Consider the following 15105-nt stretch of genomic DNA (forward strand, 5'->3'; position numbering starts at 1 on the left):
GCAGCTACCACATTAAATAAGTAGACAGCTTAGAATATGATATTCTAGAAGGCAAAAGAAATGAGATTACAAACAAGAGGAACTGACCCAGCAAAACTAAGCATAATCCTTCACGGAGGAAAAATGGATATTTGATGAAATAGAGGACTTTTAAGAATTCCTGATGAAAAGACCAGAGATGAATAGAGAATTTGATTTTTCAAATACAAGATTCAAGAGTAGCATAAAAAAGCAAACATGAAAGAAGAAGCATAAAGGACTCAATTGCCTTTCTACATGGGAAGATGATACATATAACTTCTGAGAACTTTATCATTTTTAAAGCAATTAGATGGCTTCTAGAAAGAAAGAGGGTATAGGAATGAATGAGTTGATTATGTTGTGATGACGGAAAAAAATGGATAGGTAATAAATAGGAATGCTCTGAGAAAAGGGGAAGGGAGAAGAAGAATGGGGAAAATTATCTCACCTAAAAGAGGCTCAAGAAAGAACTTTTACAGTGGAGAGGAAGATGGGGGTGGGTGGGCTGTGCTTGAACCTCAAATCTAAGTTAGTTTGAAGAGAGAAATACACACTTAGACATACTCAATTGGTAACAGAAATCTATCTTACCCAATAGAGAAGTAGGAGGAGAAGGGGATAAAAGAGGAGGGTGCAATAAAAAGGAGTGTAGATAAAAGAAGGCAGTGGTCATAAGCAAAACAGACTTTAGAAGGACAGGATAAAAAGAGAAAGAAGGATAAATAGAAGAAAATAAGATAAAGGGAAGTGCACAATTAGCAATAATTTTGAGTGTGAATGGAATGAATTCACTCATAAAATGGAAGCACATTAAGAGTGGATTAAAAAACAGAATCTAACAATACGCTACTTACAAGAAACACACTTGAAACAGAAAGACATACATAGAGTTAAAATTAGGCCAGAGTAGAATCTATTATAGAAGGCTGATTTAGTTAGAAAAACTATCAGCATAATTTATACCACATCAATAACAACAATCATATGATTATATCAACAGTGGCAGAAAAAGCCTTTGACAAAATACAATACCCATTCCTATTAAAAATACTAAAAAACATAGGAATCAATGGAAACTTTCTTAAAATGATAAACAGTATCTAAAACCAAGAGCAAGTATTATCTGTAATGGGGATAAACTTGAAGCCTTCCAAGTAAGATCAGGGTGAAGCAAGGATGCCCATTATTACCACTATTATTCCACAGTGTACTAGAAATGCTAGCTATGGCAATAAGACAAGAAAAAGAAACTAAAGGAATAGAAATAGGCAACAAGGAAATAAAACTATCACTCTGCTGATGTTATCATGGTACACTTAGAGAACCCTAGAGAATCAACGGAAAAACTAGCTGAAATAATTAACAACCTTAGCAAAGTTGCAGAATATAAAATAAACTCTGCATAAATCATCAGCATTCCTACATACTACCAACAAAATCCTGAAGAGATAGAAACAGAAATTCCATTTTAAATAGTTGCAGACAATATAAAATACTTGGGACTTTATTTGCCAACACAAAACAGGGACTATGTGAACACAATTAGAAAACACTTTAGGGGCAGCTAGGTGGCGCAGTGGATAAAGCACCAACCCTGGATTCAGGAGAACCTGAGTTCAAATCTGGCCTCAGACGCTTGAGACTTACTAGCTGTGTGACCCTGGGCAAGTCACTTAACCCTCATTGCCCCACAAAATAAATAAATAAATAGATAGATAGATAGATAGATAGATAGATAAATGAATGAATGAATGAATGAATAAATAAATAAATGAAACACTTTACACAAATTAAGACAAAACCAAACAACTGGAGAAATGTTAATTGCTCATGGGTAGGCCAAGCCAACACAAAACTGACAATTACCTAAGTGCCATACCAATTAAACTACCAAAGATTATTTTATATAAGATAGAAACAATAATTTAAAAATTCATTTGGGAAAAAAAAGTGCAAGAATATCAACAGAATCAATGAAAAAACAATGTAAAGGAAGACAGTTCAGCAGTACAAGATTTTAAACTATATTATAAAGAGGTAATCATCAAAACAATCTGGTACTGGCTAAGAAATAGAGTGGTGGATCAGTGGAATAGATAAGGTACACAATATACAGTAGTATAGCACCATAGTAATCTAGTGTTTGATAAATCCAAAGATCCAAGCTTTTGGGATAAAAACTTACCATATGACAAAAATTGCTGGGAAAACTAGAAAGTAATTTGACAGAAAATAGGAATAGACCAGTATTTCTACTGTATATCAAAATAAGGTTAAAATGGATAAACGATTTAGACATAAAGGGCGTTAGCATAAGTAAATTAGGGGAGCATGGAATAATGTAACTTACAGATCTGTGAATAAGGGAAGAGTTTATGACAAAATAAGAGATACAAGAGGATCACAGGAAGCAAAATGTATAATTTTAATTACATGAAAGTAGAAAGCTTTTGCAGGAAAAAAACCCCAATGGAGCCAAAATTAGAAGGAAAACAGGAAACTGGGGGAAAAGTTTTATAGTAAGTTCCTCTGATAAAGGCTTCATTCCTCAAATATATAGGGAATGGAGCCAAATTTATAAAAATAAGAGCCATTCCCCAGTTGATATATGGTTAAAGGATATGAACAGGAAGTCTTCAGATGGAGAAAACAATCAAGTCACATGAAAAAATGCTCTAAATCATTACTGATAAGAAAAATGCAAATTAAAACAACTCTGAGCTATCACCTCACACCTATCAGATTGGCTAACAAGACAGAAAAGGAAGATGACAAAATCCTGGATGGGATGTGGAAAAATTGGGACACCAATGCCCTGCTGGTAGAGTTCAATCATTCCAGAAAACAATTTGGAACTCTGCCTAAAGGGTTATAAAACTGTGCATACCATTGACCCAGGAATACCACTACTAGGATTTATTTGTATAAAAATATTTAGAATAGCTTTTATGTGGTGACAAAGAATTGGAAATTGAGGAGATGCCCATCAATTGGAGAATGGCTGAATAAGTCATGGCATATGATTGGGATAGAATAATATTATGCTATAAGAAATGATGAGCAGGATGTTTTCAGAAAAACCTGGCAAGACCTATATGAATTGATGCAAAGTGAAGTGAGCAGAACCAGAACATTGAACACAGTAACAAAAATACTGAAAAGATGATCAACTGTGAAAGACATAGCTACTCCAATCAGGACAATGACCCAAGGCAATTCCAAAGGACTCATGATGAAAAATATCCACCTTTGGAGAGAGAACTGATGAACTCGGAATGAAGACTGAAGCATACCTTTTTACTTTTTCTATTTTTTTGGGGGGGTCTGTTTTCTTCTGCAACATGGCTAATATGGAAATATGTATTGTATGATGTCACATAAATTTGATATAAAATTGCTCGCCTTCTCAAGGAGAGAAGATGGCTGGGAGGGTGACAATTTGGAATTCAAAATAATATATTTTTTTAAAGAATGTAAAAAATTTCCAAACATGTAATTGGGGAATATGTAATGAAATATATGTGTGTGTGTGTGTGTGTGTGTGTATGTATGTATGTATATGTACATATACATCCCCCTACTAACACCCCCCTCCCCCTTTCCTCAACCTTGCCTAAGATGAGCCTGGTTTTTCAAAAAGTTCTCCAAAGGGAGAAGCAGATTATTTTAAAATTGACAATGTGTGTGGAATATTGCCCATACTGTCAGACATCGTTTGGTATGGTGGTTACATTAGCTGAAATGCTCTTTTAAAATCTTTGTTATAATAGATAACTGGAAGAGAGTTGGGGGAAGGATTTATTTGGAAATGAATGTGAGGTAAAAAGGCGCCAGTAATAAATGAATAATTAATGGCATGTGGAGGGGAGGAGGCAAGACAGGGAAGAAGGGGAAAAGGTAAAATGGTAAATTGGTAGAAAGGTAGAAGAACCAAAATTTCGATTCAGGCTCTTGATCCCCTCATGGCAACCACCATTCCATAAACTATAATAATAATAATAGGGGGCAGCTAGGTGGCGCAGTGGATAGAGCACCGGCCCTGGAGTCAGGAGTACCTGAGTTCAAATCCGGCCTCAGACACTTAACACTTACTAGCTGTGTGACCTTGGGCAAGTCACTTAACCCCAATTGCCTCACTAAAAAAAAAAAAAAAAAAAGGAAAAAAAAATAATAATTATATATATATATTCCAGTTTCTATAGACATGGTTTTTGTGACCTTCTCAAAGCCCAAGGCTTAACTTGGGAGGCAGAAGATCCAGTCATTGTGGAGTCTGGCCAAGTCATTTTCTCTGTGTTCTAGCTTATTTGTGAAGCGTTACCACACTTTAACTGACAACACACCAAGTTGCCTACCCACCCATTTCTCCAACCCTCTGTCGACAGGCACTGTTGGCCAATCCATCTCCACTTATATTGGAAGAGACTAGCCCCAAAGATCTACATTACTCCCTCTCTACCACCCTTCAGTACAGTCAAACTGACTTTTTTTTCTCTGTTCAACCAGGCCTTTGCACTGGTGACTCCCCATGCCTCGAATCCCATTCCTACTCACTGAGGTTTCACAGACTCTCTTCCTTCAGGGCACAGCTCAAGCCTTCTACCCATACTTTCCCGAGGTCCCCCATCCCCACTGCTAGCCCCTACCCTTCCTAACTCCCGTGTATTTATTCTCTTTCTATATATTCTGCTTACACACGTACTTGTAGTCTCCTCATTCAAATGTTAGCTCTTTTTCAGTTAGAATTGTTTCATTCTTTGTATTTGTATCTCTAACAGAGGCAGGATTGTTTATTCTTTGTAGCTGTATCCCTAACCCAGTGCGTGGAGCATTAAAAGTGCAGTTAATAGCCAAAAAACTTGTGAGGACAAAGAAGACAGATACTGGATCCACTCTCCCCAAATGTGGGATGAGGAAGGCTGGAAAATAATGGGGAGGACTAGACGTGATTTTGGTCAGGAGCAGCTTGGGCTTTGTTACAGTGTCTACAGCAACAAAAGGCTCTGAAAGCAAACGTCAAATTCAATTCAGATGAGATGAAGTGAAGTCAGACAACGTTCATTAGCTGTCCTTGGCAAGATGGAATTAAACATAAAATTTCACACCTCTGACAACTGACAATATAGTTCATTTTCTGAAGTTTCAGCAGCTGTTGTGCAGAGAGAGAAGGCACTCTGCATCAATATTGGGGGGAGGGGGGGAGAAGGGGTAATTGAGGAAGCAAAGGCTTGCCGGCCCACTTGGCAAAGCCCCTGTTGCAAGGAGTCCTTCATTACAAGCCAAACAGGTTAGCCCCACCCATCAGATCTCCAGAAGAGCCCTTTTACACACATTCTAGCTGGTTAGTGACAAGGGACATGACCTCTCGTCCCAGAGGTCAAACAAGGTCTACCCAATCACAAATCCTGAGAGCAGCAAGGGCACAGGGGGCCACTTTGGGGAAGCTAGGGATTGCGCCACAGGGCCTGAAGCTCCCTCCATCTGGGACAGCACAGCCTCTAACTTCTTATACCACTGAGAACCATTTGTTCAACTACAGAACTAAAGTCAGCGTAATGACTCTCCTAGAACACAGAATTTTTCTAGAAAAGAGCTCACCGCTGACTCACCAGGAAGAAGCAGTCAAATCCCAGGGTTCCCCAAACTGTGTACACATAACTAACTTCCAGCCCAGGACCAAGGGACACTCAGAACAGTGAGCTGCCAGACGGCTAGGTGGTCTAAGCTATGACACCCTCTCTTCCCTTGGATGGCTGTGGCTACAGGGGCTAAGGGCTTATTTACAGACAGCCATCCATCATCTGCACCTTGCAAATGGCTTTAACTGCACAGGTGGCTAAGCCAGAGTCTGGCTAAGGTTCAACTACAGCAATCTCATACTTTCCTCACCTCCCAGACCAATTACAACAGCTCATAAAAGCCCAACCTAAACCATGTACCTCAACCCATATAACTATTAAAGATCACCTAGACAACTATGGGGTTTGTCCCCTGGAACACTGCCTATCACACTGGACACTGGAGGCACCAAGGGCACAGAAGGGCCTCAGGAGAGGAACAATCAGGCAGGGAAACACTAGGCCCAACCAGCCTCCCAAGAGAGGCCCTCAGGGTGGAAAATCAAAGGCTGGGGGGAGGGGGAAAGAGTGGGGAGGGAATGAAGTCTTCTGACAAAACCTTTGAGGGTCTGATTAAGGTCAACACAGACCTCTCCAAATTCTAGGCCACTACAATTAAGTTGGAAAGAGGTAGTTTGTTTGTTTGGGTTTTTTTTGGTGAGGCAATTGGGGTTAAGTGACTTGCCTAGGGTCACACAGCTAGTAATTGTTAAGTGTCTGAGGTCAAATTTGAACTCAGGTCCTCCTGAATCCAGGGCCGGTGCTCTATCCACTGTGCCACCTAGCTGCCCTGGAAAGAGGTAGTTTTTAAGTTTAAATAAACTTACCACAGAGGGCAGAAGCCTCATCACCCCCCCCCCTAAGTTTTATAAGCTGAAAACAGAAATAGTTTGAAAAGGGAATCTCAGGATATTAGGAGGAATATTCTAAACTGCTAGAAGACAAGCATGACCTCCAGACCTTCCTCTGACTTCCGTCAGGGAACGAATCCTAAAACTTGGAATGGCACTAGAAGGACAGAACTGGGACCAAGGGCGGCCAGTTCTAGGGAAGGGGCAAGGATTCCTAACCATTACAGCTGTCTTCACCATGTGGGCTCTCTCCTATCAGACGCATCCCAACAGAAGCTCAATGACCATTTCTCAGGGATGTTGTGGAGGGGATGCATACTCTAAGAAAGAGGGATGTAGGGAGAGAGGCAGTAGAAAAAGGGGCCACGAGGGAAAGGCTACAGGACTTGCAATCAGTAGACAACTGTGATCAAATGCCAGCTCTGTTACCCATGTACCTTAGGAAGTGTCATCTTTCTGGGCCACAATTTCTTCATTTTTGGAATGAGGGAACTGGACCATCTAGTGGTTCCTAAAGTCCTTTTGAGCTCTAACATTCTAGGATTCTATGGGTTGGCCAAGGAGGGCCACCCCAACATCCTTTCCAGGTGTCCTGTGAGGACCATCAGAAATTACATCCAAATAGCAAAGGGCCAATCAGCCTTGACTTCCAAGGGTTCCCAAAGGTGACCAATGTGGCTTTGAAGAGCTCAATGATTAACACGCCATTCCAAACCTGAAGCTGGAGAACACCTGACTGATCCCTCCTTGGAGGCATTTTTGCTCCTAACTCCTCTGTGATGTACCAAACATAGAGAGTCAGGCAGATACGACATTTATCAAGCACTTTCTCTGTTTCAGGTCCTGTGCTGCTAAGCACTGGGGATATAGATGTGAGCATGTTAAGTTGTCCCTGACTTCAAGGACATCATATTCTAATGGAAGGAAGACAACACGTAAAGGGCTAGAACCACAGATGTGTTCCTAAAAAGTCCTTTGCCAAGCAATCCTGTTTAATTTACACTTAGCATAATTTTAGATACATTAAAAAAAAAAAAAAAGCTTCAAGAGGTAGTAGTTTCAGGGCAGCTAGGTGGCGCAGTGGATAAAGCACCAGTCCTGGATTCAGGAGGACCTGAGTTCAAATCTGACCTCAGACACTTGACACTTACTAGCTGTGTGACCCTGGGTAAGTCACTTAACCCTCACTGCCCTGCAAAACAAACAAACAAAACAAAACAAAAACAAAAAATAAATAAACTTACTATACTGGACAGCAGTTTTCAAAGTGTGGACCAGGCAATGCTAGTGGTCCCTCTGCAAAGTGACTTGTGAGCCTGTGAGGTTAAAACTAATTTCATAATAATACTAAGACATTTTAATTTCTCATACCATAAATATTGATAGATATAACCCAAACCAAAGCTCTCTGGGAATTTCTCAATCATTTTTGAAAGTCTAACAAAAGAGGTCTTAAGGCCAAAAGGTTTAAGAAGTGTTGTATAAAGGAACTCCACTGATTTTTGTAAAGCCTTTTGTGATGTAACTAACCATTTCCAATCTTGCTGCTTTGTGCATTTTGGATTTTCCCACATTTTCTTTAAAATATGTACACCAGTATAGAATCTCATTAACATCTACAGACCTGGGGCAGCTAGGTGGTGCAGTGGATAGAGCACTGGCCCTGGATTCAGGAGGACCTGAGTTCAAATCTGGCCTCAGACACTTGACACTAGCTGTGTGACCCTAGGCAAGTCACTTAACCCCAAGTGCCTCACCAAAAAAACAAAAACAAAAACAAAACCCCCCCAAAACATCTATAGACCCAACATCACCTGCTAGCAAGTCAACTGACTGGCCATGTTCCTCAGGAGACATTTTAATATCCTATCATACCATATACTTTCAGCACAATGGATTACTGGAGAAAAAAAAAATGTAAGCAGACCTGAAATCTTTGCAGCCTGTACTTAGAAAAATGTCTAATTTGGTCTCCTAGGACTTTAGACTTGAAGGACTTTTTCCAGTCCAGATCACTACTGCCCATTCCATAATACCAATCAGTCCTTTGATTTTAATCACTAAAGGTCAAAGAAGAAAGATCCCTTCAGCTAAGCCTGGTTCTTTGAAAAGAACCCTGGAGAAATTCTCTAATATCTGCCAGGAGAAATTCAGGGACAGTTCCTGAGAAGTGATGGACTTGAGAATGCTCAAGAGACTGAGACATAAGAAGTATCCAAAAGCCTTGTAGGGGAAAGCTTGGACTAAGACTTTTGTGACACCCTGTATATTTTGGGGATGTGGTCAATGCAGGGATTTGGTTTGCCTCACTATCTCAGTCTGTAACAGGAGTCTTTCTCAATGAAAGGGAGTGAATGGGATGGGAGGGAGAGAAGAGAAATTTTCCTTGATAGGGGAAAAATAAAAGAGAAAAATTCAGGGAAGGTCAAGCTGCTTCTTCTAATCCTCACAGTCGGGAGAAAATTTTATTACAAAGGACAAGTGCTTTACCTGAGATCTATCTGACTTCTTCAGCATGATCTCTTATCTCTTTTTTTTTTCTTTTTAGTGAGGCAATTGGGGTTAAGTGACTTGCTTAGGGTCACACAGCTAGTAAGTGTTAAGTGTCTGAGGCCAGATTTGAACTCAGGTACTCCTGACTCCAGGGCCGGTGCTCTATCCACTGTGCCACCTAGCTGCCCCCTCTCTTATCTCTTTCACACAGGACAAAAAGTGCAGAGTAATGGGATAGCTGAAATCAGGAGAGTTCCAGGAAATCCCCAAGTGCAGTTTCTAAATCTGACCCCAAAGATGAAACCAGGAATCTCGTTAGCTAAAGATGATAGTTACTTCTGCATGGGCACAAAAGTTCATTTCTTTGTATTGGGGGAGGGTTAGTGAATAGCTCAGGATTCACAAAACCCAGGTTTTCCAGGGTGGATATTCTTGAACCACTAACACGTGGTGACAAGCTTCTGACCCAGTTTTCAGGCACTGAATTAGGAAGAGAAACCCAATACTGGTCTCCCTTTTCTAGGATTAGGTCCCCAGGGGTCCTTGAGAAAAGCCCACTTCTTAAAGAGTTCATTCTGCTAATGACCCTGCTCAGTTTGGCTGGTATTTAAAGGGGCCAAGGGGCAGTGGAGAGGAAGGGGTTACAATTCAGTGGCTAAAAAGCTGCTTTTCTGGGACTTCCTCAGCCCAAAGAGCTGTTTCTAAATAAGGCATTTTAGGGTTGGGAAAGCTATGTTAAGAAATCTGAGCTTCTGGAAAATCCAGGAAGCTCACCTCCCTGCCTAAATGTATGCAGCTGAACAGAGGTAAGCCTAATTCTCCCCCTCCTGTTGTGTACATCTGTCCTCTGGGAAACCATTTAAAGACAAGTGAGTAAGTCGTAATATTGGAGAGTCATCTATAAATAAAAGAAGTATACAGTCACGTGCATACTCAATCATTTAAAACTTTTCTTTTGCATTTTAATGCTTGTCAATAAAAGTTAAAATTGTAAAGAAGATTAGGGAAACCATCACTATAGTTTAAAAAGGAGACTGGTAATCTTTTCTCCAAGGCCAACTACCCTATATTTCAACTGTTAGTGTAGAAAGTGATTACTGTACTTAGCCTGCAGAATTCTGTATTTGGGGTCAGAGAATAGAGTCCTTGCTTCCTTCCTAAACCAATTCAGAAATGGGATTGAGGTTACTGGAAAGGTAAGCACATTAAAGAATCTGTAGATACTTCCCCCTCCCTCTTTCCCCCCCATGCTTGCTTTGAAATCTGAATTCTCTCAGGAGTTCCTACTTTCCCATACAAGGGTATTACCTAAATTATCCATTTTCCTCCCCAAATGACTCTAAAATTATAGCATTTTAGAACTTGAGATCATCTGGTACAAACTCCTTTCCCCACTGAAACCCACCACTTTTTAGGAGAAACCGAGGCTCAGAGAGGGGAGACCACATGGTATAGCAGAAAGAGGACTGGCTCTGGACTTAAGACACAGATTCAAATCCACCCTCTGACACTTCAAACTCTGAGTGACCTTGGGCAAAGAGTTTAGCTTCCCTAGGCCCGTTTCCCATCTAGAAAATGGAAGCATTGGGCTAAATGGCTTGAGGTCTCTTCCGCCTGGAGATCTGTGATCATGAGTGACTTGTCCAGGGCTACAAAGAATCAGGACTAATACCCACACCTCCTGATTTTCTAGCCTAAGTGTTCTTTCCAATACCCTAGCCTGTTCTGGGTCAATTTCTCACAAACTTTGTTTTTAGAAAGAGCAAAATGGGGGCAGCTAGATGGCACAGTGGTAAAGCACCGGCCCTGGATTCAGGAGTACCTGAGTTCAAATCCGGCCTCAGACACTTGACACTAGCTGTGTGACCCTGGGCAAGTCATTTAACCCCAAATGCCTCACGAAAGAAAGAAAGAAAGAAAGAAAGAAAGAAAGAAAGAAAGAAAGAAAGAAAGAAAGAAAGAAAGAAAGAAAGAAAGAAAGAGCAAAATGAAACGATGAACATTAGGTCCTCCAGGGTACTTTCTACAGTTCAAAGTGACATTTTCAGTTGTCACTAATTGTATAAACCAATTATTGGGAGTTATTTCCTGAAGTTTGTATGGGTTTTAACAACCACAAATGGTGAAAAATGAATCAAATTCTACATAGCTGTTTGAGATCTGGAACTAACCAAATCCTTAAGAAAGGAATCTGATTTACCTGCTGTCTAGGGGAGGGGGGAAGGAGGGGAGGGAGGGAGAAAAATCTGAAATTGTAAAGCTTGTATAAACAAAAGTAGAGAACTATCTTTACATGTAACGGAAAAAATAAAATACCTTATACATAAAAAAAAAAAGAAAGGAATCTGATAATCCAAATGGGCAGCTGTCCTAAGTGTGAAGTTCAACCACCCTATTCTGCCTAATCTGGCCTACCTCCTGGCTTGGCTCACAGTGAGGGTCAACTGAGATAATAAGGGAAAGACTTGGCTATACTTTCAGATACCTTAAAAGAAGTCAAGAGCTTGGAAATGAAATTTCCAGGGAATTTATGGCCACTACTTAAAAGCAGAAATATTCCTCTTTATGTACAATTATATTTCCTTATTTGAAGACCTGGACTTCCACAAATTTTGTGCTTCTTTATCTCATGCAGAACCCTTAAGCCTAAAGGGAAACACACCCAGTAAAACTTTCTCTTCCTCCTCATAGGTTTTCCAGGAGAAGCACTCAATAGTAAACTCAACAACTTGGGGTCCCCCCCCACTTAAAAGGGCAGTAAGTAAACAGCTACAGGAGAAAGTTGTAATTCCTTCTACTCAAGCTAAGGTCATTCCATTTAAGGGCATCTAATCTACCTTGCTTATCAGTAGGTGGTGCCACCTGAAGTGGTTCAGCAGTCAGGTGAAAGGTATAAACCACAGAAGGCTCTGGCACCGAAAGCGACCAGGTGCCAGATCCAACACAGGAAGCCAGCCAGGTTGTGACAGTAAACCAGTATAGTTCAGACAAGCAAATGGGAGGGAGGTCTCAGATTGAAAAGTGAACGCTGCAGAGGGCCCAGTCTCCTAAGGGATGCAGCATGCCATTAAGGTCGGTCACTATGTGGAAAAGAATGCGTGGCTCTTAACACGCCAACGGCGTGCGGGTTTTCAACAGGACTCCCGGGAAACAGTCCCCCCTCCTACATGCTCTGCCACCCCCTCCCCACCCCCACTTCCTTCCTAGTCGTTCATGATCAGAAGAGCACCCCGTCCCACACCACCATCCGGCTGGGCTCATCTATCACCTGCGGGACAGCAAGGGAACTTGGAGAATCATATGGGAGAGAATGTCGAGTCACTTCTGCACTCAGTCCTCGAGCAGCTGAGGGGGCTGCAAGGCCTAGCGGCCCAGGAGACCTTCAAACTGGAGGGGCAAAATGCACCAGCATTGTTCCCACCCCCCTCCCCAGGGTCCCTAGGCAATCCCTAACCAATCCTCCACCTCTGTCCATTCTAATTAATCACCCCTCCCCGATTCCTTCCCCACCCCCACCCCCACCCCTTACTTTGCCCAACCTGGTCATCCCAGCCCCACCTCCTCTCCAGTACGTTCCCCTCCTTCTCTCCGGCCATCCTTTTCCCTACCAGCCCTCCTCCTCCTCTACAAAGTCTAGCCCTGGAAGCTGCCCCTCGCCTCCACCAACCAATCAATCAACAAGCATTTATTAGGTTTCTACTAGGTGCAGAGCACAAGGCTGGGCGCTGCGAATACAAAGACAAAAAAGCAGTTCCTGCCCGCGGGGAGCATCCATTAAAAAGGGGTCCTGAACACAGGGTCTACAAAAGTCCCACACCTTAGGGCAGCCCCCACTTCCACCCTTCCCCCCCCACGCCCGGCAGATCCTCCACCGCTCCCTTCTGGGAGGACTTCCTCCCTCCCCCGGGGGAGACCCCTCTTCATGCCCCATTCGGGGTAAGACCCCCTCACTGCAGACCCCAGTTCGCCCCATCTTCGGTTTCCCCCATCTACCCCCCCCCCCCAAACCTTCAGCTCCGCTCACCTTCCCCCGGCGCTCAGCGCTCCTCGCCCATAGTCCGCGTCCCGGAGCCGGGGGCTGCTCGGCGCTCCGTCCCGGGGGGCGGGAGGCCGGGGGGCCGGGGGGCGGGAGAGCCGCTCTACCGCCGCCGCCCAGCGCAGCCGCCCGAGCAGCCGCCGCAGCCGCCGCCGCCGCCCGAGCCGCCGCCTCCCTCCATGGCTGCGGCGCCGCCACCTGACAACGGAAATGACGCACCGCCACCCCCACGACCCAGCCCCCTCCCGCCCCCCAGCTCGAAGCTCCGCCTTTTTCTTCCAGGGAGAGGAACCCGGACCGGCCTCCTGGCTCCCTATCCGGACCCTGGTCTAAAACCCCTCGAGCAGCTGATTGGCCTCTGGGGAGCGGCCATATTGGTGTAGGGCGGAAGCTGTTCGTCTTCAGGTCTGAGGATCCGAACCCTTGAAGGGGACTGGCTCTCAGTTGGGACGGGGTTGAAAGTAGAGGAGTGATTGGCGGCTGAGTAAGAGAGGGGGCGGGCTCAGCCGTTCCAGCTCCTTCGGGGGTTAGGCCATGGAGACGGTGACGACTTAGCTCCGCCCCTCACACCACCCCCGCCCGAATCCTCCAGAGTCCTGAATCACGCAGTCGCACCCACCTCCCGCCCCCTTCGGAAATCCGCTGCGATCGTTTGACAGTTACTTAGGGCTGCGCTACTCGAGGGGGTCGACCCTGGGTAATACTGTATTTATCAGAAAAGTGGCCCGGCCCCGGAACCCGACGTTATCCTCTGGAAGCGAGTTTTCTGCAGCCATGTATTTATATTCCCTATGAGCCCCAGTGTTAATAATCATTGTTGACATAGATATAGGGCTTACTATGTGCCAAACACTGTGCTAATCGCTTTACAATTACTATCTCACTGTAAACAACCCTGGGAGGAAGGTGCTATTATCATCAGCCCTATTTTACAGATATGGAAACTGAGTCAGGCAAAGGTTAAGTGACTAGCTCAGGGCCATACAGGTAATAAGTATCAGAAGCCAGATTGGACTCCAGGCCTAGGGCTCTAAGACTTATTGTTTATTATAGAATATAATGACATCAATAACAACAACAATAATAATAATAGTCCCACATTTCCAAACATAGATTCATACTGGGTAGGTAGACGGTACAAGAATTTAGATTGTGAGCTCCTTGAGAGCAGGGACGTTTTTTTTTTTGTTGTTGTTTTGGGGTTTTTTGCCCTTCTTGGTATCCCCAGAACTTATTGGGTGCCTGGCACATGGTGCTTAATAAATGCTTGTTGACTTGTTGACTTGATTTAACCAGCCAAGCCTTGGTCCTCTGAGCCATCTGAATGTCCTGCTGCCTTCCTGAGACATACCTAACCATAGCATGGACATTCCCACTTGTGTTCTCTTCCCCTATTAGAGGATAAGCTCTGTGAGGGCAGAGGCTGTCTTACTTTTTGAATTTGTTTGCCCAGACATGCCTGGCATATAGTTAGCACTTAATAAATGCTCATTCATTCATTCATTCATTCATTCCTCCCTCTGGTCCAACAGGCCACATCCTTTCATCCCAAATACTCCTTTGACTCCTAGCATACTGTACTGGGAAAGCTGGAGGATGTAGGATCAGAGGCCAACCTAGGTTTAGATTTGTGCTCTGCTGTTGAGCAGTTGTGAGATCTTTTTTTTTTTTCCGGGGCATGGGGCTTAGGTGACTTGCCCAGGGTCACACAGCTAGTAAGTGTCAAGTGTCTGAGGCCAGATTTGAACTCAGGTACTCCTGAATTCAGGGCCCGTGCTCCATCCACTGTACCACCTAGCTGCCCCGGAAGTTGTGAGATCTTGAGCCCCTTCTCTCTGGGCCTCAGTTTCCTCATCTGTAAAATGAGAAACCTTTATTGTAGGTGAGCTCTATTATTCCTTATATCTGTAAATCTATGATCCCAAGGTCTCTAAAGACTCATTCAACTCTAAATTTTATATGTATGTGTATATGTATTTGTATATGCATGTGCACATATATATGCATACACATACATTATTTATGTATGCATATATGCAAATATATTTGTATTTGTTAACTTTATATTCCTACTCTCCATATTTTT

General features: G+C 43.2%; 1 protein-coding gene across 1 annotated transcript in view; it reads right to left on the bottom strand.

Moving 5' to 3' along the window:
• The window catches only part of STK40 (serine/threonine kinase 40), a 56865-nt gene extending 43720 nt beyond the window's left edge, over nucleotides 1–13145 (bottom strand). The window contains exon 1 of the mRNA XM_043995257.1: nucleotides 13008–13145. The gene's annotated coding sequence lies outside the window, so the exon portion shown is untranslated. The remainder of the gene's footprint in view (nucleotides 1–13007) is intronic.
• Between the last annotated feature and the right edge of the window lie 1960 nt (nucleotides 13146–15105).

The sequence above is a fragment of the Dromiciops gliroides genome, chromosome 3, assembly GCF_019393635.1.
Source record: "Dromiciops gliroides isolate mDroGli1 chromosome 3, mDroGli1.pri, whole genome shotgun sequence".
In the NCBI taxonomy this organism is placed as follows: domain Eukaryota; kingdom Metazoa; phylum Chordata; class Mammalia; order Microbiotheria; family Microbiotheriidae; genus Dromiciops; species Dromiciops gliroides.